Genomic DNA, 22,382 nt, shown 5'->3' on the forward strand with positions numbered 1-22,382 from the left:
TTTTTTTTTTTTTTTTTTGCCGCTGCGGACAGATGAGGGAACCATTTCTACTGCGCAAACGTGCACGGAGAGAACAGCCTCAATCTGCCGTCCCGAGAGAGGATTCCTAGGGTTTTAGGAATCGCCAACGTAGCTCCACAAACGCTTTAGTCTGATGGAGTGACTTCCATCCTGCAGCTAAAACTGAGAGTGTTTTCACAGCTTAATTGTTGGGGCTGAGGCAGTCCGTTTTAGGAAGATTCCGGGCCCCGTGCCTGATGGATGCAAACGCGCAATGAAGTCCTGGCCTGGGTGGAACCTTTCAACTCCCAGTCGTTCTTCCAGGACCTGGAACTCCAGTCACGAGCCCGAATGCGTTCCTCACTTGCAGCAATCTTCGGGCATCCTTCTGACAGCGCGAGCTCACTACCTCGGCCGTGCGGGCAGCGATGGGAGCTTAGGGAGACTTGGGCGCGCAGTAGCCTGGGACAGCTCCCTGAGCCAAGCGCGACCCCGGTCAGTGCGTGTTAACGGATGAGCGTCTCTAGCGCAGTAAATTCAGGAGAGAATTAAAGAAATCCAGATCAGGGGATGGGTTACCACGGTGACTTTAAATACCCAGGGACTGTGAAGTGAGGAGAGCTGTCGGTGGAGAAGCGCCACGCCGGCTTTGGCGAGGCTCCGGAGGATGGGCGCCCGCACTCTGGCCGGCGAGCGGCGGGCTTGGTAGAGCCAGGCCAGCCCCGGATTTGGGTGACCCATCACTCCGCGGTCAGGGAGAGTCCGGGCGCCAGGGACACAGGGGTAGGGGACAGAAAAAGCCTCACTTCAAAGCTGGGAACGACCTGAGGTCTTGCCTGGGGGCTGCTACACTGCACTGCGCCGCCAGAGAGAGCCCAGCAAGGGGCGCGGGTCCACGCCCCGGGCGCGCGCAGCCCCAGCCCCGCCTCCTTCCGATGCGCCCTGCCCCTCCCCGCGCGTGCCGCCCTCGCTTGGGGAGCTCCTGAGGAGCTGGCCGGGCAGGCACCCCCTACCCCAGCGCAGGCGCGATCGAGCGCCGCCCCTCCTGCCGGGCTCCCGGCACGCGCCCCCGCCCCGCCTCCGCACGCGCCCCGCCGCGGGCACATCTGATTGGCGGTCGCCCGGGCCAGCAGGTGTCGGCGGCGGCCGCGGCCAGGCTGGCCCTGGCTTCCTGCGGCGTGGGCGCCTCCCTCGCAGCCGCTGCTGCCGCCGCGCTCCCGCCTCCAACCCGCTCCCGGGCTCCCGCTGCGGCTGCGGTTCTGGCGGCCGAGCCCCCGCGGCGTTGCAGCGCAGATCTGGCGCTCCGACCGACCCGCGCTCCTGCCTTGCAGCCTCCCAATCCACGCGCCGCGCTGCGGCAGGTGCCCTAGGCATCCTGAGGCGCAGTGGCCTGAGCCCGGCCGTCATCGATGATCTCGGTCACGGACCCGCTCCAAGCTGACCACCTAGTGTGAGTACCGTCCCCTCCCCTCCGGCGGTTTTGCGCCACTCTTTCCCTTACGTTGCCGCAACTTCGGGGGTGGGTGTGTGGAGGAGTCTCTCACGCCCCCCCCCCCCACACCCCGTGCGCGTCCTGAGCCAGGGCCTCTGGGCACTGCCAGTCTGCCTCTGCGGAGGGGCGTCGGGGGGGGGGGGGGGACGTTGAACTTGCTAGGGGATCGTCGCAGTCGGAACCGCCCCTTTCTCCCGCTGCTTGAGCCGGAGCTCGCCTCTGCGTTTCCCTCGCGTTTCCCGATCCCCACTGGCCACGTAGCGCTTGGGCTGCGGCTCGCCGCGCACCTACTACGCTACGGGTGCACCAGCGGGGCGCCTTAAACCACCGGGTAAGCGCCCCGAAGCAGCCCAGCGTGGCGCACTTGACTCTTTAGGACTCTTAATTTCTGTAAAATGAGGCTAATCAGGGACTTGCTCAAGGTCATGGCCGGTGCGCGGAGTAAGAAGCCGAGTCGGTCGCATCTGACCCGGTCCCCGGACTGTCTGGGGAGGGGGCGCGCTGTTTGGCAGGGGGCGTGGGGGTCACTTCAGCTCAGCCCAGTCCCCTCCTCATACTCTCCCCCCCACACACACACTCCTCCACATTTGGAGAGGTCGGGAGCCGATCAGGAGCCAGGGGACGCTACAGAGGTTTGGGAGTAGCCGCGGGGGACCTCCTGGGTGAGCGCGGAGCAGAGCGATTCCGCGGTGAGAATGCCTGGACCTGCGGTATTTGCAGCGTCGCCTGCATTCCCCGTCACTTAATTTATCAACGTCTCGGCAGGGTGGGGGAATTTGCTAGGTGCCTGCTCTTAGATCCGTCCTGCTTCCGTTTTCTTCTCCCAAATAAGCCTTGTCCCCGAGAATAAGTATCCCAGAGACTAACTGCTCACACTAGTTTGGGCCCAGGGACTTGCTAAGAGAAGCGAGTCCGCTCTGGGGTTGGCTCCCATCTACTCTTAGAAAATGCCTTGAGTCTGGCTTCATTTCTGCCCGCCCCACTCCCTACCCCTTGATCTGGATTTGTTTCACACTTTCCCGGGGTGGGGGGTGCAGTCCAGTCCCAGAATGTGTAAATGTTGCCGGACATGAATTGTTTACTCCAGGTCCTTTGAGGCAGCTGCTATGGGACTGTGGGCAGTTCGCAGAGCTTTGGGCTGGGGAAAGGGTCATCCCTCCTCTGTTGACATTATCACCCTGTCCCCCCAACTCAGCCATCCTCGCCCCAACTTAGTGATGAGATGACTACTTAGTTTTGTGATGTCTGACAAACATCTTTGAGCCTCAATTTTTTAATCTATAAAATGGGATAATCCCTGCCTTTTAGTCTTCCCAAGGTAGTTGGAGTTCTGGGGGCTTGACAGTGTGGAAGTAGAAGGAAGATAGTCCCAGAGGATTTGAGCTATGGTGGAAGTGGGGTGATTTAAAGAATTTTTTTACAGCAGCCTCTGGGACTCTATTCACAGATCTAAAAATCCTTCTTTCCAGAGAAATTTAGTTTGGTAAGACTTTGAAAATACTACCTCTGTCTTTCTGTTGATGTTCCTTGCCTGGCCATGGGCAGCTGCATCTCTCCTCATTACCCCCTCCCCCATCGGTGGTGGTCTCTGTGGTCTGGAAGCTAGCTACCTCTGTGGGGCTGGGGGATCTCTTTGTGGAGCTGGGGGTTGTCTTTGGTGGTGGTGGGGCAATGTGTCTCGGTGTTGGGGGTTGTCTCTGTGGAGCTGACATATGTCTCTGTGGAGATGGTGTGTATCTCTGTGTCAGGATTCTCTTTGTGGTGTAAGTGTCCTGTGTGGAGGAGAATGGGGAATTGTCTGCTCCCAGATCTGCTCACTTTTGAGAAAGTGAAGTGTTAGCCACGCTCAGCAATTTAAACTAACTGTGGTATAGATTGTGTCCTGTCTCCTTCCTCCCTGTCCAGAGGGACAGAAGGACAGCTCATCTGTGGCCGTGGCCTTCAGAGCAATTAACTTACACAGACTGAAATACCTCATAGAGAACTGGGCATCCTTCTGTTTTTGCCTTCCTGGTTATTATTGTGTTTGCAGTCTTTTGTCTCAAATGCAAGTTAAGGAGGGATGACTGGTCAGACCTTGGTGAATTTGTTTTAACATTATGTTGAGGTATAACATAATCACAGAAAATTGCACAGATCTGAATTGTACACTCAGTGGATTTTCACCCACACAACATACCTGTGTAATCAGTGCCCAGATTAAGATCTAAAATATTCCCAGTCTCCCCATTAACCCTACAGGCACTGTCCCCTAAAGGTAACCATCATCCTGCTTAATTTTGTCAGATGTTTTATTTTTATTACTATTATTATTTATTTGATCGTTTTAGTTTCAAAGCTAAAATGAAACTACTTGATGATTTTCTACCTCCTTTTTTTTTTGTGGTGAGGAAGATTGGCCCTGAGCTAACATCTGTTGCCAATCCTCCTCTTTTTGCTTAAGGAAGATTGTTGCTGAGCTAACATCTGTGCCAGTCTTCCTCTATTTTGTATATAGGACGCCACCAGAGCATGGCTTAATGAGCAGTGTGTAGGTCTGTGCCTGCGTGCGATCCGAACCCGTGAACCCCAGGCCGCGGAAGCGAAGCATGGGAACTTAACCACTCTGCCAAGGGGCTGGCGCCCTCTACCTCCTTTTTTTTTTTTTTTTTTTTTTTTTTTGAGGAAGATCAGCCTTGAGCTAACATCTGCCAGTCCTCCTCTTTTGCTGAGGAAGACTGGCTCTGGGCTAGCATCCAGCCCATCTTCCTCCACTTTATGTGGGATGCCGCCACAGCCTGCCCTGACACGCAGTGCGTCAGTGCGCGCCTGGGATCCAAACCTTGGCCGCCAGCAGCGGAGCGCGCGTGCTTAACCGCTAAGCCGCCACCGGGCCGGCCCCCTCTACCTCCTTTTTAATGTAGGCAAACCAAAGGTAGTTATACCTAAGCCAGTCCAGAAACCTAGAAGGAAGAATTTGGTCTTAAGATCAGGGTAGAGTCTGAACTGGTTGTGTCCTCCACACTCTGATCATTGGTTCTGGGGTGGTGTAACAAGCCAGACCCCAGATATAACAATGCTGACATTGATAAATGGAGGTCGGTTTATTCCTAGCATGTATTTGAAAACTGCCATTCTGAAATAGTGGGATAAAATATGAATGAAGAAAATATGTGACTGAATTCTCATTTGAAGCATAAAAAGTGGAGATATTTTGAATTCCTCAAAGTTAAAAATTGGTGGAGAAGCACAGAATTGCAAGGCTGAGTGGTTTATGAACTATTTGTGCTGTTGCCACATGGTGGCGCCACATTGGCCAGAGAACTTAAACATACACCATCGTTTCCCAAGCCCGCACGAAGGAATCCCAGGAAAAAAATCCAACAGTTCACTATTTCCAAACACTATGGTTTTTTCCAGTGTCTGGTAGGCAGGCCTCCCTTCTGGTGTCTGCTACTAAGTCCAAGGATAGAACTCTATCCCAGCTGTTTAGGATGGTGGCTTGTGGGTTGGAAGCGGGTGTGTGCTAGAGGAGGCTGGAGCTGAGACACGGTTGCCTTCTTTTTAGTAGTATGGAGCTGTGGTTATGTTCTTGGAATTTTAAAGAAGGTGAACTGAGAAGCTAGCTTAGGTGTGTTATGATCCTTTTGGTCTCATTTCACCCCAGAATCCCCCAGTGGTGTGAGAGAAGGAGTGCTCTTTTCTGAGGCAGGTCGCTCTTTTCACAGCGCACTGTCCATGGTGAACTCGGAAGAATAAATAGGTCTGAGTGTAGCCACGCTGCTGCTGGAAGAAGTGCCCTATGCGTTCCACAGAGTGGGCGCCAAGTCACCAGGGCAACCACAGGGCGCTGGGGATATTGAATCCGGCTGTGGAGAGGGCGAAGTGGACTCATCCAATGGCCTTCTCCCGTCCATCGCCTTTCCTTTTTCGTCACTGTGACTGAGAAGATTGTATTCATGTGATGGCTGCCGTGCCTGTGATTGCTAAGAGCGTTGAATATTTGCCGTGTGCTGGACACTATATATATATATATATTTATTTAATCTTCACAACATGAGGAGGGTCACTTTCCCATTTTATAGATTAAGGGACTGGGCCTTGAAAAATAAGCACTCTTTCTAAGTTTACACACTATGTGAGGCAGCGTGAGAACTGAGAGCTAGCTCTCTCAGACAACTTCCCCAGCTGAGTTGTACCCTTCTGCAGGGTGAGAGGAGTCTTACATAATTCTTTTGTCCTCCCTGGCACGTAGTGTAGCTCTTTACCCGTGGTAGCTACTTAAGTCCAAGTATGGGATTGCCGTAAATAGAAAATTCTCTGCTGAGCAAGAGGGAAATCCAGACAGGGAAGGATGAGAATTTGGGGTTGAATCCATGCAACCTATATCATTGGGACTGAGTGTGTGCCCGTCAGACTCTGTCGTCTTATTTTGTGTTTAAAATTTCATGTAAACGGAGGCCTGTCGTTTATTTTTGTGATTTGCTTTTTTCACCCTGCGTTGTTTTTTGACATGGGTTGATAACATATGCTGATAATTGTAGATCTAGTATTTCTTTGTTTGATACACCAGAGTTCCCCATTGATGGACAAAAAGGTGTTTTTACCTTCTGCTATTATAAAAAATATTGCAAGGAATATCCTTGATAAGAACTTGTAGAAATGTACAGCATTTGTCTGTTACTTCAACCTTCTTAGGTTTTGCAAATTGCCCTCTGAAGCGGCTGTGCCACTTCATTGTCCCACTAACGCTGTGTTGGTGTATCTTTGACTGTGCCTGCTATCAATCAGGTGTTTTAGTTTTGGTTAATCTGATAAGCATGGAATGTATTTCACTGCTCTTATATTTGCACTTCCCTTAGAGATCTTTAAAAAATGTATTTTGATTTTCAGGTTTTCTTTTCTATGCATTGCCATTTTTTACTAGATCAAACTTTTAGATCGTTAAACACATCTGAAATTTATATTTCTGTACTGTGTGAGCCCGGGATCTAATTGTTTTCCATATTGAAAGCCATTTATCCCATTGTCATTTAATGAACAGTTAACTGTTTTCTCATTTATTTTGTTGCCATCTCTGTCACATACCAATTTCTGTTTTATTTTTGGCTCTGTTGCTGAACTCTGCTCTGTTCTCTTCATCTCTTTATGATTCTTGAGCTAATACCCTTTTCATTTAGTTATTAAAGCTTTATAATAAATCTTTCCTTCCTAGCCTTTTTCTTCAAAATTGTCTTGGCTCTTCTTCAGGCTTCAACATCAATTTTAGGATTTATCCTAAATAGCCCTTCCCATGAAAAATACTGTTATCAAATTTTGGTAAAATATCAAATAAAATATATTTTCTTGTTTCTTTTTCTTAAAATGTAGTGCTAATCAAACCTTTTTATTTTCCATTATATCCTGTGAAATTTTGGTCCCCATTTTAAGTGGATTCTCTTTAAGTGACTCTTCTGTGGTACCAGATATTCTTGAATAATAAGGACCATACGAATATAGTTTTTAAACACAAATAAGATCACTTTTTTTTACTCAACAATGTAATGTCAATGATTATTCTTCCGTGTCGTTATTTTTATCCTCCTAATAATCTATTTCATCTATGTACCATAATTTATTCAACAAAATCATTCTTTTAAAACATTAAGCACTTTCTACTTTTTATTGTAACTTTATCTTTGTACACATCTTTATTTTCTTAGGATGAATTACTTTGTCAAAATTTGTTTACTTTTCTTTAAATTTTTGATACCTATTGCCAAATAACCCTCCAGGAAAGTTTATAAATTTATTTTGCTCTTGGTAGTGTATGAGTGTGCCAGATCTCCATGCCTTGCCAGCGATAAATATGATTATTCATCAACATTGCCAATTTCATAGGCAAAGAGAAAAACCCAGAATCTTGTTTTTTACTTGGCTTTTCTTTTCTAGTGAGGCAGAACGTATCTTCATATTTATTGGCTCTTCATAGCTGACTTCACTATGGAGTTTTCCACGAGTGTTGTTTCTCTTTTACTTTCTGTAAAAGAAATTTTATCATCACTTGATGTTTTTGAGAGAACTATCAGATTGTTTTATACAGATCATGTTCACATTTTTGACTGTTAAATATTATTCCATCATATGAAAATATCATATTTTATTAACCTGTTCCTCCATGATGGACTTTAGATTGTTTCTGTCTTTTTTTTTTTTTTTTGGCTATTACATAGATGTGTGCAATAAACATCTTTGAAATGTATTTATACATATGCAAAAGAAATTCTTGAGGATGTATGCCCAGAAGTGGAATTGCAGGGTGGTATTTTATGTAAACTTAAAATTTGAGCGCCTGGTGCCAAATTGCTCCCCAGAGTGGCTATATACACTCATGTAAACTTCCTTAGCAGTGTATACAGATAGTATCTGTCACATTAAGGAAATAATACTAAAGAAGGAGGAACAAAGGTGTTAAAGCAAAAAGTATATATGTATGTATGTTTGTGTATGTATAATCCTAAAGTTCATTTAGAAAGCTCAGAGATTTTTGACCTTTTCGTTTCAAGTCTTGCATCATTTTTAAATGATTATATGTAAGTATGTAAATCATAAACTTCATATAAATGTTTGCTTAGTTTAGGAGAATTGGTGAGAGTTTAAGTAAAAGGTCAGCTGTTTTGCAGTGCCTTTGTTCAGGGCAGCCTGTAAGCGGAGGTGAGCACCTGTTGAGAACCAGAGGAGCGCCTCCACCCAGCTCTGTGCCTCCCACCCCAGGGTATGGGTTCCATCACTGGACAGTTGTTCCTTTTCATCATCTCTTCTTTTAAAATTTAGAAGATTGGGGTATCTCCGAAGTAGTAATCTACCATTATCACCCTAATGCAAATGAGTTTATGTGATCAATTGCTAGTGACAAGAAGATCAGAACAGCATGAAACCGCCAGAAAGTTATTGGGGAAAAGGCTGCAGGATGGACTTGGATGGAGGACGGGCTGGATACTTTACTGAGAGAAGCCTTGCCCACTTCATACTTACTCTGAGTATCAATTCTGTATTTGTGTAAGGGGAGTAAAAAGAGCTTCATGAAACTGTGCCTAAATGCTGTTTGAAAACTGTTTTTGGTTTTGTATTCAATCATGTTTTATTTTCCCCCATTGCCTTCCCTAGGTAATTATGAGTTAATTTTTTTGTACATATTTATATATCTTTAGCAGGGGAAAGAAAAACACTCCATGGAAAGTTCTTTTGTGGCTGTGATTTATAGCATATTGCCACTGATGTGATGGATAGGTGATCTGCAGCTGGGATGCACAAATCCATTCTGTGGGCTGACAGTTTAATCTCACTGAGCAGAGACTTGGGAAAAGAATGCAAGACATGCAAGGAAGGACAGGTGCCTGGAGGACAGAGGTGCCCATGGCCCCAGGATCTAATGTGGCTATTCACCCAAGTCCCAAATAATCCTCTGACACTGACTCGTGGCTCAGATAACTATGTCATTCTCTATGGTTCTCCCGTTGTCGTATGAAGTGTGCAGGGTCATTTTCTAGGCTTGGAAGCCTCCATATCACTGGAGAAAAGGGAAATAACCCAAGCCTCTTTACATTACGTTTTTTTCTGAGGATAGCCCAATCTGCATAAGCAGTGCTTCCAGCCCAAACCTCTTTCTAATGTCCTCTTGAAAACCATTGTCTCAAGCATCATTTCACTTTGTGTAGCTCCAGCCCGAGAAAATATGGCAGGTGCTGTTTTTGCTTTTGGGTTGTATAACTGTGGTTTTGTTGTTTTGCTTTTTTTGAAAAACAGTTTATTGATCATTAGGGACTCTGATTTACTAGAATGACATGTAACCAGAGTTTCGAGATTAATCTCTTTCTTTTATGGCTAATTAGAAGAAAAATTAAAAATGTTGTTTTTATTGGAGCTTTGTTTAAAGTCTTTTAGAAATCCACCAGTTGGTTTTCAGCTTCTTGGTCCAGTTAATGTCAGGTGCCTCTCCCAGGCCTGTAGACCTTGTGATCTGGTGCCCGAATGTCAGAGATCCCCCAACCATCCCTTTGTGCTCCCCGTTCTGAATCCTTCCTCCAACAGCTTCCGGGTACCTGATGCTTGCTTTTCCCACTGCCACCACCCCTACTTTCTGCCTCAGTTCCCCTCCCTTCAGACTGCTGCTGACGGTGGATGGTGATGTAATGCTGGTATTTCCCCCCTTCTCTTCTATAAATGATCCAAAAGCAACAAGGAGAATGAGAAACAAAAAACCAAAAAAACACCATTTTTGGCCAATCTGGGAGATGGTTAAAATTGTTTCCCAAAAAAGGTGGAAGGGCTGCCAGAAGAAGCGTGACCAAGTGGGTGCATGAGAAGAGGCATGGAGATGTGCTCCGCGTGTTCGGTCGAGATCGCTTCTTGAGAAAGTGAGGGCTCTCGGTGGGGCACAAAACCCGAGTCCCTTGTAGGTCACAGTGGGAGAAGGAAGCCTGAAGAGGCATCCACCACCTCCTACCGCCTCAGCTCAACGCCTTCTCTCTTTTGCTCTTGACCAATCTCACCAGAGTTGTTACAGGTTCTTTTCAGACTTTCCAAAGAACCACCTTTTGGCTTTCTCTTCTCTGTTGTATCGTTATTTATTTTATTTCATCTCTGTTCTCATCTTTATTATTTCCTTCCTTCTACTTTCTTTGGCTTTATTCTTTTTCTAATCTCTTAACTTTACATGATCAACTCATTGACTCCAGCCTTTCTTCTTTCCCGTATATGCGTTTAGCACAATAAATTTCCCTCTAAATACTGCTTTAGCAATATCTGTATTCCACAAGTTTGACATGTAGTGTTTTCATTATTGTTCATATGTAAGTTTTTAATGCTTTCATTATGATTTCTGTAAGCTTCTGACTTACAAGCTTTTATTTTATTTTTTTAATTTCCAGAACTTTTTAGCAAATATTTTTTCTATTTTAATACATAGCGATTAGAGAATGTGGTCTGCATGATTCCAACTCTTTGAAATTTGTTGAGACTTGTTTTATGGCCTGTACATAGTTTTCAATAGTCTTCCATGTTTTCTTGAAAAGAAAGTTAACGGTTGCAGTGATCTATGTATGTTCATTAGCTTAAGCTAGTTAACTGTGTTATTCAGATCTTCCATCTTCCTTACTGATTTTTTTTTGTGTGTGTGAAGAAGATCAGCCCTGAGCTAACATCCAATGCCAATCCCCCTCTTTTTGCCGAGGAAGAGTGACCCTGAGCTAACATCTGTGCCCATCTTCATGTACTTTATATGGGACATCTCCACAGCATGGCTTGACGAGCGGTGTGTTGGTACGCGCCTGGGATCCGAACTTGTGAACCCTCGGGCTGCCGAAGTGGAGCGCACGCACTTAACCGTGCGTGCTGGCCCCTTACTCATTTTTTTGCAGCTCGATTAATCAGTTGTTGAGGGAGAAATATATAGAGGTGAATTTGTCAATTTCATCTTGCGCTTCTTTCAATTTTTGCTTTATATGTTTTGAAGCAATGTGTTATTAGATGCATTCTAATTTTCCTGGTCAGTTGAGTATATATCATCATGAAACAACCCTATTCATCTCTAGTAATGCCCCTTGTGTTTAGGTCTGTTTTTAATAGAGCTATACCAGTTTGTTTTGCTTAGTATTTTCCTGTTTTATCATTTTCTTATCCTTTCACTGTTAACAGTTCTGTATATTTTTATTTCACTTGTGAAACTGCTGTAAAGAGCATAAAGTTGCTTTATTTTTTCTAACCTATAAGCTTTAATGTGAAAGTCATGTTCATTTACAGGGCTACTATTAATACGTTTGGATTTTTTTTTACCATTTTGCTTTGTTCTCTCTCATTGTCTCACTTTTTATATACTTGGTTACTCTATCTAGTTGCTTTTTTTTGTGAGGAAGACTGGCGCTGAGCTAACATCCATTGCCAATCCTCCTCTTTTTGCTGAGGAAGATTAGCCCTGAGCTAACATCTATGCCCATCTTCCTCTGTTTCGTATGTGGGATGCTGTCACAGCATGACTTGATGAGTGGTGTGTAGGTGCGCGCCTGGGATCCGAACCTGCGAACTCCGGGCTGCCAAAGTGGAGCACGCAAACTTAACCACTACACCACCACACCAGCCCCCTCTATCTAGTTGCTTTTTGTATTAATTTAGATCCTCTCTCCTACCCCACATTATATTTCCCTTTTCCGCTTATTCGAAAGCTTTGCACTCCATTTTTATTTCCTAGCGTTTATTTTATGGTAATTTTAGCATCCATATTTACCTTAACAAAATCGAAACTAAATCAGATTTATTTCTGTCCTCCTGAGCAATTCAAGGACTTTATACTTAAATTTGGTCATCTCCCTATCCAATTTATATGTTAATGTTGTCTAGTATTTTAGTCAGACTTTTTGAAACCACATGTATTACACCTTTTCATTATTATTTTTTCCACATGGTGTGCAATTTGTTGACAATATTATTCCACTGTCTTCCAATGTCCATTATTGCATTTTAATAATTCAGCTAACAATCTGATTATTGTTCTTTTGTAGTAATCTGTCTTTTGTGTCTGGCTGATTTTAGTTCCTTTTCTATGTATTTGTTGTTCTAAGTTTCACTTTGATGTATGTAGTAATGGGCTTTCTTTTAATTATCCCACTCAGGATTCACTGGACTTCTTAAATGTGAGAATTTATGTCTAATCAGTGTTCTGGAAAATTCACAGCCATTATTTCTTTGACTATTGCCTTTCCCCATTCTCTACTGTCTCCTCCTGGAACTCTGATGAGGTACTGTACGTGTTGGACCTTCTTCCTGTATCATCTGTGTCCTTTAACCTCTCTTCCATGTTTTACTTCCTTTCTCAGTGCTGCCTTCTGGGTTATTATTTCAGCTCTGTCTGCCAATTCACTAATTCTCTTTTCTGCTGTGTCTATTCAATTTTTTAATCTATCCACTGAGTTTCCATTAACCTTTTCAAATATGTGTGGTGATTTTTATAGTTTCTTGTTTATTAGTTATCCTTTGATAAACTCTTGTTTCCTTAATCATATTAAGCATACTTATTTGATGTTTTGTGTAAAATAATTTCATTACTAATAGGAATTTAGCAATCAGAAAGACTGGTCAGGCAGTCTAGTTCTTTATTAGTGTGGAATAAAGGGAGAGAACAAACAAGGGGCCAGGTAGGGGGCCAAACACTGGAACTAAGACTACCCCAACCAGACTTTCTACCCACCCCCATCGTAAAGGTCAAGAAGTGTTTGTGAGCTTGAGGAATGCTGAGCTCCCTCAGACATCCTCAACCTCCGCAGTAAGGACCAAGGGTGCCCTGCTCCCCTGGAGTGAGTCTGACCCTACTCAATAAACATCAAAAGGAGCCCCTCACACCAGGATAAGGATCACGTCTACTCTGGCCTGCTCTCCATTGATTGGATCAAGAGGAAACTTGAGATATACATTCCTCCTGCCCCTCCTCATTCACAGTCCCACGCCCACTCTGCCTTGAGTGGACCAGGACTCATCCCATCATGCCCTTTATCCCTGTTTTCAGTCCCCAGGCTCCAGGGCTACTTCCCCTCAGTTCCTGATGACTTTAGCTCCTGCCTCTCTGTCACTCCCTGCAGCACTACTCCTGCCTTCGTCCTGGCAATTTCAATATACAAGTAGAGGATCCTTCTGAACTCTCAGTTCCTTGACCTCGTATGCTCCAATTTTCTGTTCTCCATCCAACCCTGCCACTTCTTTCCTCAGTCGTAGATACACATTTTCATTCCCAGTAATGGCCGGGCCTTTGTAATCTGTTTCATGCATCATGTTTCCTGATAACTGACTTCCATCTTCCAATCCTTTCTCTCTCTTACTCCAATTCTAACAGTCCCTCAGTGCTCCTGACTTTCAGTTCATGATCCCTGACACTGGAGGTCCTCTCCTTCTGCCTTTTCCAGCTTATATTTCATGCTCTGCCCTATAATCAACCCTTTGAGTACACCCTCAGTTCACTTACCCTTCTCGGGCAACATCCTCCTCACTTGGCAGAACTATACACTGGTTAAATCCGAATCTCTGCCTCCTCCTTCCTGCATTTGTGTTGCTGAATGTGGGTGGAGAAAAACTCACAGTTGACTGGTCTCACATGGCCATGAATGTCAGGTGGATCCTTAATGCTTCCTGATATTTCCCTGGTCCTTGTACTCTCCTATTCTCTTCATTGGTTGTTTCACATTTTCTCCCATCTCCTCACACATCCACACCCCCTCTCCATCCTCAGTCTTACACTGTGTCCCTGCTTCTACTCTCACTGAGAAAACTGAAGCGATCAGAGGGGAGCTTCCACAGACTCACTCCACTATCTGCCCACCTGCCCACCTCTGTTGCCATATACTCTGCCTTTTCTTCTTTCACTAAACATGAAATAGTTATGCTCATATCTAAATTTTCTTAAATGGGAAATTTTAGGAGTACTGAAAACCACACAAAAACTCTAAAGGAAAAACTCAAAAGAATGAGAGGGGACAGAGAGCTATTAGAGGCTCCTTCTGATGAGCACCTGGGAGTTTGTTCCCCTTTGATAACATTTTGCAGAATTGAGAATCCAAGAGAATGAGATGGTACAGGAAAGGTGCCCCAGCGGGGCCAGATGGGGGTACACATTGTTAGGAGGCTGTCTTCCACCTTGTCTGTGGAGATTCACAGTAGGGCTGTGTGCTTTATTTCTGGGTTCTCCTTTGTCTGTCATATCTCCGGGTACAAGTGGGTACTCAAACAGTGTTTGTTGACTTTAGAATCAATGGGCAGAGACCACAGCAAATTTCATTGGCCACATTACAGAATACTTACATTATGCTTTTAGGATATTACTTTTGGATTTTGAGAAAGAACATGAAGAAAATTTGTTTTTTATTTCTCTCCAATTTGAATTAAATATCCATGGGCATTACTAATCAGTACTAAGCTACCTTCCCCGCCTTATGTAGTCCATCTCAAATTGCTGAGCCACTTTATTTAAAATATAGCTGTAGCTGTTTTGGTTAGTTTATGCTTAAGAGTTCTGTAATCTTGTCTATAGAATTCTGTAACACACCTTACTTATCCTTGAAGTAGCCAGCTTTAATTAAAGTATGTGTCTCTGAACTTCCTGCTGATGGAAGATGTATTACTGAAGTATAGCTGGGTTTGCAAAACCCGCCATCGATCAGGCTAATGTTAAAGATCATTAAACAATTTCCCTCCTGCCATGATACTGAATTGGAGATTTCTTTCTTTTTATTGCCTAGAGCAATTTTACTCTCCTCTTTTTCATCTGTCCAATAGGATATTATCTAGGATCAAATCTCTTTATGTTATTGCTTATATATCTTCGAATATAACCACAGTTTGAAAGGCCTAGCTGAACGCAATATTTTATTGTAAGCTTTTCTATTTGGAACTATTTTCCTTTTGAAAATGTACACTACAGTCTAGTTCAAACATTTATTTCAACTTTCACTGTATTGAGGCTTCAAAAAAGAGAAAGAAACCTATTTATTGCACTTGGGCTTTGGGTCATTGAAGAAACTACAACATTAAAAAGGATCAGATCAGAGAGTGTTTTGAAAATCATCTGGTCGAGGGGTAGAAAACTGGTAAACTAAAAGTTGTCAAGTAGGTCATTCCACCATTTCACCAGGTGATGTGGTACATTGGTGAGGGTAGTGAATTCTGTGGACATGAGTCCATGGCCAAACTTCTTTTTCTGTAAAATGGGTTTCTTGGTCAGTCACAATGTGGTGAGGGGCACCATAATAATGAGTTAAGTATTCTGTAAGTGTTGGATAAATGTGCAGACAGGAGCATTACAGGCAGAGATGGCAAATCTATGTGTGTCTATTCCAGGGAGGAATCACTACTCCCTTTATGACAGAAGGGGTCTAGTGTAATCACTCTGCCACCAGATGGTTGATTGGTTTCCTCCCCTCCGCATTCCAGGGGAGGGGCTCAGCACTCGCTCTGCTGTTGGGAAGATAGGCCCTCAGCAGTGGTGATAGTCAGATTAGGCCTGCAACAAGGAAGTCTGTGAGGTTGGACCCATGCGTAGCCAAATTTTTTGGCCCCAGGGGCCATGCTGTTGGACCCTGCTGCCATGTCCATTTTGTACAAGGACTCACACTGAATAAGCACTGGGGAAGAGGCTGCCTGACCTCCCCAGGTGTCATCTGGTCTACTTGATTATTGAGAGCTTCCACATAGATATTCAAATATCATCACGCTGTGCTCCTCTCAGAAGTCTGTCATCCAAATACCTCTTCCTCAGACCTCCTTGCCACTGATCTCCCAATCCTGTTCTTTCCATCCTGCCATACTATTAACTACTGCCCATGAATTGGTGTAGGTCCATTCTTCCAGACATCTCTTAGTTCAGACAACATGGGAAGTCAATATACTGCTTGGAATCCTGCTCACCAGAAGGATTACCCTTCGCTACTATCCTTCAGAGCCACCCCTGAATGAGGCTGTAATGCTCCAGCTGTCCACTCATGGTTGGTGTTAATGATATCTCACAGAATCATCCACAAATCAGGCCTGAGGTTTTTTCTTCTTATGTTGGTTGATCATCAGGAACTTCCTGTGAGGACATAGGTGTGGATTGAGGGAGAGGAGACAAAGCAACAGACTTTAGAGACATAGGAGTCTGAGTCACCTGCCCGTGCAACTTACACGTTCTGATACTACTTAAGCCTGATTTCTTACATACTATTTCCACTTGACATAGATGCCTACTGCACACACCTAGCCTAACAAGAGCTAGCCTCACTCAAAGCTGGGTTCTTCTGGCCACAGGGTTACTCGATGTCCCATAGTCAGGCATTCAGCACCAGGGCCTGGTAGCAAGCGTGAGCTGTTTCTCAAAAAGAGAATAGTTGTTTGTAGAGGAGGGTATGGCTCTATTCTAATACCCTTAGAAGGCTTTGCGGTGCTTCTCCTTGACCTTCCCAGAGATCCTGTACGGCGCCTCTATTTCTTACGAACACTTTGCATATCATTGGGTCTTTTGGGTCATGCGTAAACCAAGGGACAGAGCAGCTTGCACTGCCGCCTGGACTAGAGAGCCTTGTCTTGCTCCAGACCCCACTCAAACTGGCTGTTTTACAGTTTACTTAGTAAGTGGCCTAGAGCAGCATACCATGTCATCTCCAAAATCCAAAAAAAGCCCACCAAGCTTCAAGCCTCTTTTTTCACTGAAAGGCTGAATGATGATGATGATTATAATAATAACAATAATAAAACAACAACCGTAGACTGTCTAGGACAATCCAACAGACTACACTTGGGTGGTTGGGACTGAGGCTGTAGCTGGAGAGGCAGTGTGCTGACTGTCTCATTCTAGGGCCTGGAGGAGGTACTGTTGGGCTGATGGGAGTGGACATGTCTTGGGCACAGATGTTTGCTCTTGGAACACTTGGCTTGAAGTACTATGGGAGCTGGTTTAGAATTAGACTTTTTATCACACATTTGAAAAGTATCCTTCGTTTGGGGGTTTACTTTTTCATACACTTCATTTCCTCTTCTTTAAGATTATTATCTATATTTCTGTGTCTTCCTTTACCTTCTTGAGGACCATAATTGGGATCATTTTCTTTACTGTTTATGTATAGAATGCATCTCTGAGTTTCTAAGTTATAAACTGAGTTTTAGGCACTTGGTAGGCATTTTGGATGATCTTATTTGGCACAGAATAGTTGGCACTGTCTTAGTAACAGCACTCATGGCTGGACTCCGTGAAATTTGGCAAGAGTTCTTTTTAATAGCCTGCTATCAAAGCAGTCAATCAACAAATAAATGCCACCATGAGTAACTGAGTGGAGGTGGAGGCTGGAGGGACCGCTGGGTGCTAAGGGATTTGTCACCCACATTTCTTCTAAGCCCAGATGCTCTGCTCTAGCAAGGCCTTTGCCGGTCAGCCCTGCTGAACAGATGCCTGTAGCACTGGGTCCATTACACAGAACTTATCCAAAAAAAAAAAAAAAAATCCATACTTTCAGCAGTCACCTGAATCTGAATGAACAGATTAAAAAGCTTAGATCAGATTTAAATTATTTTAGTTCACTGCAAAATGAAATGACTTTCCTGCAGTCACAGAATGATTCTAGAACATGCAGGTCAAATATAAGTTCTGTGCCTTCTACAGGGTGTACTAGAAAATTAAAGTGTGTGGATAGTTTGGAAAATTTTGTTTTGAAACTTCTAGAATGGACTACAACTAGCACAGAAGTTGAAAGCGTTCCTTCCTGCAGTGTTCAGCACTTTTTCTTCCTGAAGGCAAATCTATGAAAATTGTTATTCCCAATTAGTACCATCTCTTCCCTAAAAGTATTGCTAAATTTTTACACCAAGAAAGAGGGAGACCTTGTGGGTTTTAATAATTTACAGCTCTGTGGTAGGAAGGAGTTGGAAAGAGAAAGGGCAGATCTAGGTCACATATGCCCAAGGATGCTCAGGCCTATCTATCAAACATGCACAGGAATGATTTTCAAAGAAGAGAATGAATCATTTTAAAGTATTCATTCTTCCAGTTCTGCGAATCTATGAGAGAATTTTTTTTTTCAATTTTCTTAAATTATTTTTTTATTGAAGTATAGTTGGAATATAATATTGTGTTAGTTTCAGGTGTACAACATAGTGATTTCACATTTATTTAGATTACAAAATGACCACCCTGATAAGACTAGTAACCACCTGTCAACGTACAAAGTTATTACAATATTGTTGACTGTATTTCTTATGCTGTACATATGAGAGAATTTTTTATTCTGTGGAACGTATTTTTGAGATGGAGAGGGAACTCTATCCCTACAGATAAACCACAGCGTTGTAGTAGGTGCAGAAGGAAAGGACAAAGGATCTAAAATGATTCATGGCAACTTGCTTTACCTTCTTTTCACAACTGTACTGACCACCCTCATCCTGAAGTAGGCTCCCATATCCCATTGCCAAAGGATGGTGGGAGAAGGAAAGAGATTTTCCTAGGATCCTTTGGATGGTCAGAAGTTGGATACAAATAGATAAAATCACCTCTGTACCCTCATTTATTTCTGAGTCTAAATACTAAAGCCATTAAAACAACTAAATTTTTATGAGGTGTTTTTAATTAATCATCCATTTGAAAAATTGTGCCAGGGTAACACTGGTGAGAGGTTTTCTCTAGTGCACAGAATGTGGTGATAGGCCGTGGGTGACAGAGGTCCAGCCTGCCCCATGTGGAAATGATGATGGATCATTAGTTGCTGCAGGCATGTCATGGTGACCACCCTGAGTTAGAAATGTGAACTTTCAAGTTGTCTCTTAACTGTTTAAGTTTGTTAGAGGGAAGATATTTTTAGGATGGTAACCTAAAGAACTTTTTTTCTTGGCAGTCCCTGGACCTCAGTTTTCCTGCAGCTTTGTATTATCTCACATGAGAGTTTCTTCTGTAGTGTAGAGCGGATGACTCTCCCACTATTAAGACTAAGCCTTGAGACCTAGAAGGATGAAATGTAAGGGGGTAAAGAGAAGAAAGCCTAACACTTTGACCCAAGAAGTGTGGGGAAGAGAGAGAGAGAGAGCATGAGCAAAGAGGTCAAGGAGTGTGGGTCCTCAGTCTCCTTGGATTAGGACATCAAGTGGTGTGAGTATGTGCCTTATGGTGGGAAGAATAGAACATTCAGCAGAAGCTACAGTGGGCCTAAGAACGTGGTAGGGAAGGCTAGTCTGGGGGAAACTGCAGTCCTCTCCAGGAAGCCGGGTATAACCACATCCACCGCGGCCCAGGAATGACTGTGGAGTGCTGGTTAGGGGAGCTGTCTATCAAGTTGGTCCCCACAGCCTGTGCATGGCATGCAGGGAACCAGGGGTTCCCGTGGGCCCTGGTGAGCAAATGTTGAACAGCTGTGTGGACAGCTGGAGCTGCTGAAGCCTGGGGTCCAGAAGGGGAGGCTGCCAAGAACAAGGACTCTGATGATGAGAGGCCTCAGTGGGGTCATGGTCGACAGCTGGGTATGCCATTCATGACAAAGGACAAAGAAGGCTAGTTACTCCTTGCTAGATATGGTCCAGACACCAGACCAGCCACCTGTGGCAGAAGCCAGCCTAGAAGGACTCTGTGTATACTGGTCACCCTTTCCCTTATTGCTATGAAAGCAGTAAAGCCTGCCCCTAGTGGCAGATGCCATCTTGAGAAGGAAGAGGTAGAGAGAGGGAGCAGCCCTACTGGGGAGTTGGACCTTGAACTGCCTGAACATTTTCCAGGAGGAAAGAGTTTTAATCAGAGAGTAAGTAGGCAGGTTTGAGGCATTTTCTCTGCTTTCTTCTCATCTTAGAGCTCTCACGTGGACCACCGCCGTGGCTCCCACTTACCTGCGTCTGTCCTTGTTCACCATCCCTCTTTCGCACCACTACCTGAGTGAGCCAGGAAAGCACAAATGCTGTGCCTCTAGTTGCTCACCTGTTTAGGACCCTGCGGCGGCTCCCAGGCCCTCAGGTGAAGCCCAAGCTCTTTAACATGGCTTCAGAGACTCCCTCCACAACCCTGCCACAGACATATCAAATGGGACGCACATCTCTAAGGGATGCCTCTGTGCTCTTCCCTCAGCTTGGATACCTGGCCAACTCTTGCCCCTCCTTAGGGCCCTGCCCCAGGCATTACTGACTCCTAGAAGCCTCCACATCTCTGGCTCCTGTGCTCCTCCTTCCCCTCCTTGGGGGCAGTGACTCACAGCCCATTCCTCAGGTAGCCCTTACCACACTATGCCTGATTGTCCATTATTGCCAGCTCTTCTGGCCTCTATTTAGTGAAGGTGTGAACAAACAGGACTTACCCTGGTCCTTGGATTACATCCCAGCGTTTGTGACTAGGAGAACCCCCTGAGGTTTGCCTTCTACCCAGGCTCTGCAGCTGTTATTTGCTTATACTGCAATTGTGGTGTTTACATATAAATTGAAACTTCTAAGTAAGTACCTGATAATAATTTGCTCTCTTTGGAAGGCAAATATTCTCCTTTTCTCATCTACTGTTAGTTGTCTTAATCTCTTTATTTTTAGAACAAATGGAATAGTAAATTTTAGCCTACCGTGTTTGATCACAAATTCAGAATTGATGAAGTCTGAATTAGTGAGGTTTTAATGTATATTTTTTCATAGTCTTATGTTTTCCTCTATAATTATGTGGTCTAGTTCCAAATGCAGCCAGCTGCCAACTCATATCTTGAGGCACTTTTATTACAGACAGAAGAAACGTACCAGGCTTTTATAGAGTAGAGGGAGCAAAGAGCATCATTATCCCATTGAAACTGAAGAGGAAATTCTCAGTGGGCTGAAGAGCTGTGTGTTTTTATCAAGTGTTCATTAGCTGTCCTCTGTGCAGGGGATCAACATGAAAACACCCAAAAGATAGGAAGCAGACAGAGAAGAAACCCAAAAGGCGGGAGAGGCATCACAGGGCTTCCACTGTGTCCAGAGGCTCAGAAAACAAAAATGGGGGATTGTAGGCATTGCTCTAATGTCAAGATGGCAGAGAAATGCACTGGGCTCTAATACAGACACTGGGCTTTTTGTTTCCTATAAGTATAGTCATTGTAGATAAACCCAGAAAAATACAATCAAGGTTTATAAATCAGGTCATTTATTTGCCAATAATGTGTAATGTTTGTGTGTGTCTGTATTAGAATTCTCCAGAAAAACAGAGCCAATAGGATGTGTGTGTGTGTGTGTGTGTGTGTGTAAATATATATATGTACAAAATAAAGAGATTTATTATAAGAAATTGGCTTGCATGATTATGTATGCTGACAAATCCCTAGATCTGCAGCTGGAGACCCAGGTGAGCCAATGGTATAGTTCCAGTCCAAAGGCCAGCAGACTTGAGACCCAGGAAGAACAGATGTTTCAGTTTGAGTCCAGAGGCAGGAAAAAGCCAGTGTCCCAATTTGAACACATCAGCCAGAAAGAATTCTCTCTTACTTGGGGGAAGGTCAGCCTTTTTGTTCTGTTCAGGCCTTCAACTGACTGGATGAGGCCCACCCATGTTAGGAAGAGCAATTATCCAGAAACCCTCACAGGCACACCCAGAATAACGTTTGACCAAATATCTGGGCACCCCATTGCCCAGTCATTTGACACATAAAATTAACCATCACGGTGTCTGTGATTTCGTTGCCCAGAGTCTCTGCAGTGATCCTAGTCCCTGGTGCCTCCTTGCACAGTGATGGTAGTGAAGGCCCCCTTGTGAACTCTGCCTGGCATGCCTGGGGGTGCTGGGAGGCACAGAACAGAAGTCTCACAGGCTTTGTAGCTTTCTGTTTAGACCAGGGTTTCTCAACCTTGGCACTATCGACATTTTGGACCAGATAATTCTTTGTTGTAGGGGATTGTTCTGTGCATCACTGGATGTTTAGTAGCAACCTCTGGCCTCTACCCACTAGATGCCAGTAGCACACCCCTAGTTATGACAACTAAAAATTTCTCCAGACATTGCCAAATGTCCCCTGGGGGGCAATATCGTCCTCAGTTGAGAACCATTGGTTTAGACTCCCACTCTCTTGCACCCACTCCCACCCCCCACACTCCTGGTAACTCCATACACTTTGTGCTCAGGGTGTGTGTGGGTGCCCATCTAATACCACTTGAAAACATCTCCCAAGACCTGTTGCCACCAGACACTGCCAGCAGGGGCAGTGGAAACAGCTCCCTCACCTTTACCTGCTTACTTCTGAAAAAGTTTCTACCATGATCTAATAGAAAATGCAATCAAATCTCGAATGGATGGGGATAATGAGCTCTCCCCACCATTTTCAACCTCTAGACCTGTTCTCATTAGGTGGAAATAAAATTATAGTGTCACTTCTGTTTAATGAGGGATAAAGTTCAGCCTAAAACAGCATGAGCTTGGAACCTCCATGGGGTATCAGGAGAGTCA

At 44.5% G+C, this 22,382-nt stretch overlaps 1 protein-coding gene across 3 annotated transcripts in view; it reads left to right on the forward strand.

Annotated features, from left to right (window-relative positions):
- The first annotated feature begins 1,209 nt into the window (after positions 1–1,209).
- Positions 1,210–22,382, forward strand: part of MYRIP (myosin VIIA and Rab interacting protein) — a 347,012-nt gene continuing 325,839 nt past the window's right edge. For 2 of the 3 annotated variants that reach the window (XM_058555496.1, XM_058555498.1), the window contains exon 1: positions 1,210–1,450. The gene's annotated coding sequence lies outside the window, so the exon portion shown is untranslated. Of the gene's footprint in view, positions 1,451–1,764; positions 1,824–22,382 lie in introns of those variants that run through there. The other variant, XM_058555497.1, reaches the window with a different exon arrangement.

The sequence above is a fragment of the Diceros bicornis genome, chromosome 2, assembly GCF_020826845.1.
Source record: "Diceros bicornis minor isolate mBicDic1 chromosome 2, mDicBic1.mat.cur, whole genome shotgun sequence".
Lineage (NCBI taxonomy): Eukaryota > Metazoa > Chordata > Mammalia > Perissodactyla > Rhinocerotidae > Diceros > Diceros bicornis.